Genomic DNA, 3,342 nt, shown 5'->3' with positions numbered 1-3,342 from the left:
CAGCAGTAACAGCGTGCTATCCACAGTGATTGGCAACCTTAGCTTGTTTGACACAGAGCTAAATGGTGTGTAGTACTAATACATATGTGTGGTTATTAAGTTCTGAATGTAACCAAATTAAAGCCACATTTGAAATTAGTTGGACCTTGTGACTGTACATGTAGTGACAAAAAGCTGCTAAACGCCCCCAAAACAGTTTTCAAACAACTCTCATAATCTGATTTAATTGGGATTTAATGATATGTTAAGCACGCAGTGTGCTAAGTATCACAGAACTGGTTTTATGACACTATTTTTTATAGTTTTCCAATTTTTACAAGCATTAGATCATGCTTAGATTGAGCTTCCATATTTTACTTCATACACATGAGTAATACTTTTTGGGTTTTCAGGTTTAATTTTTTTTAAGTGACACTGATGAGTGTTACTGCTTCAGCTACTGATGTCTAGTAACAGAAGCCAAAAGCAGCTAGCACCCCCCCACTGCTTTAAAAGAGAATTGCAATACATATTTTTGTTTAGTTGATTTGAATTGTCCATATAAGTATTGATTTTTTACATTATATTTCAAGATATCATTACATCTATGTATTAATGGTTAATTCATTATATCAACAATATGGGGCATATTTTTAGCATCAAAGGTTGTTTGTTATCAGGAATGGATTCCTTTAAAAATAGTTTGAAACTATGGACTATTCATTCCTTGTTGCTAATTTAGTTTCCATATGTCACAGAGTATGTTCACAATATCTGAATAGTTTATTTTCCTGCATAATTAATCCAAAATATTGGAGTATTAAATTGATTTGCCTTTATAAAACCTGCTTGGTTTAACGTCAGTACTAAATTGTTTATACTAAAATTGCCTCTCCTGGCTGAGTAGACAGATAAAAATCAGTTTTAAATTGTTTTAACTCCAAAAACAGTTTTCTGCCTGTAGTCTTCAAATTCTGACTTCTTTGGTTACATGATGGAGTGTCTGAAACGCACCACCTTGTCCTCTTTAGTTTTTCTCTCTTGCTTTGTCCCCTCTCCTTCTCCTTGTGAAAATCAAATGGGGCATTTCCAGATATAGTGCCAGCTCATTTCACAGCTTGACTCTACTCAGAATTGAAACCAGCCCCTTCATTTTTCATGACAGCCCATGCTGTAATAGTTCCTCGTTAATAAAGACGAGGTCATCATAGTGTGGCTCTGCTAAACTGCTGTGACGTCCACCACAACAACAATGGAGGACATCCAGGTGATAGCATACCTGGTTCTTAGTCTGTGGCTTATAGTTGCAGCAATGGCACTGTAGCTCCTGAGGCCATGGCAAGCAATGAGACAAAATACCAGGGGTAGACAGATATGGGTACTTTAGAGTTGTTACTGATTATTAGGAGTCAGTGAAACTGCTAACCAATAGTTGGAACCAATATGCATTTAAAATGAGCCATTAGTAAGTCTGAAACTGCATAGCTGTGTGAGCATAGCCCTGAATGATCTCTCACTTCCCCTCTGCTGGGTTTTTTTGACAGATTATACCTGCAGAGGAGAAATATGGAATTTGATTGTCAAATATTTCACCATCAACATTTTAGTCTCCTTTACAGAACTTGCTTTAATCAGTTTTTACTAGCAAATATCTATTTTTAGCTAATCTTAGTCTTGTTTTCTTCATGGTAAAAAGATATGACGGACATTTAAGTGATATTTTAGTTAACAGAAATAAAACTACTTTCATATTTGTGTTCTTTTCAGGTAATTAATTTAATGTGTGGTCTGTAAAATAAAATGCAGATACAGATAACTGATGAAATGCCAAAATCTGCCCCAAGTCCAAAAAAGTTGGGGCACTGTGTAAAAAACAAACAAACAAAAAATAGTATTTTATTCAAAACAGAGCATAAACAACATATCAGATGTTGAAAATGAGAAATTTTACCATTTTAAGAAAAAAAAAGGCCAAATGTCAGTACTGGATGTTCGTGACCTTCAGGCCCTCAGGTGCCACTGATTTAAAAACCCAGGCCTGGTTCTGTACTGGAAATCACAGTTGGCCATGCAGTCCAAAATTGCAAGTTGAAGCTGTATCATGCAAAGAAGAAGCCACGTGTGAACACAATCATAAATCGCTGCTCATTTAAGATGGATTGAGGCAAAATGGAAAACTGTTCTGTGGTCAGATAGTACCAGTTGGCATGGGCAGCTTACACATCTGGAAAGACACTATTAATGCTGAAAAGTAGATTGAAGTTTTAGAGCCACATGCTCCCATCCAGGAAGCATCTCTATCAGGGAAGGCCTTGATACTTCAGCAAATATACCTCACTTATTACAACAGAATGGCTTCACAGGAGAGTCCGGGGGCTGAACTGGCCTGTCTGCAGTCCAGACCTTTCACCAATAGAAATATTTGGTGCTTCAGAAAACAGAAAATCTGGTAAAGAAAATCAAGGACTGTTGAAAAGCTAGAATTTGTAAATCATTGCCTTCTGTTTTTGTTTATATTTTACACAGTGCCCCAACTTTTTTGGAATTGGGGTTGAATCTGCACAATAATTGGCCAGGCCCATAATCTATTAAAACCTACAAAATGCAACTGAAAAGTCTAAAAGAGTTTGGGATGTTTTACAGCAGCCAGGTTTTAATTTCTGTGTTTGACACCCCACTTGTGATGCTTCTAGTGATCCTCTGACCACTTCATGGTTGGCAGCGCCTTGATGACACTTTTGCTCATCTTGGTTGAAACATCAACAGTACAATCCCTAATGGGGCGTGAGAATCAAGTAGAGACAAGCAGAGCTGGTGCTACATAGTGGAAAAGCACCCAAAGTTTCAAGAGCTAGCCCCCTCCCCTCTCCCCCCAGTTTACTGTTCATGAGGGCTAACCGTTTTTCTACTCGGTGTCATGTTCCACCTACAGAAACCAGTGATGGAGCTTCAGTGTTTTTGTCAGATGAAAGACACAAAGGAGACAGTTTAGCATTATTTGTGCATTTGAAAGAGTGGCATGTAAGCTGTTTTTGCTTTCAGTTTCACTTCTGTTAAAAAAAGAAACTAAACTGAGTGGAGGTTAACTTTGCTGTGTCTTTCATATGAGTAGATGTATTAAACTTTTTCATGTTTACAGATTAATAGAGATGAAAAGGAAACACCTTAGCGTCGTTATCAGAAATAATATACTTCTGATCATGTACTATACTTTGTTGATCTTAAAGCTTCTTTCTAAGCCATTATATCTGCTATTTATTACAGTGAGAAGATGCAGTGTTTATCCACAGTATATGCTTGAATCTATATATTTCTAAGGAGTATTGTAGTTTTTGTGAGGGCTGTCGAAGTGTATTTTACTGA

Source organism: Cheilinus undulatus, linkage group 18 (genome assembly GCF_018320785.1).
Source record: "Cheilinus undulatus linkage group 18, ASM1832078v1, whole genome shotgun sequence".
Classification (NCBI taxonomy): domain Eukaryota; kingdom Metazoa; phylum Chordata; class Actinopteri; order Labriformes; family Labridae; genus Cheilinus; species Cheilinus undulatus.
This window is presented reverse-complemented; position numbering follows the sequence as displayed.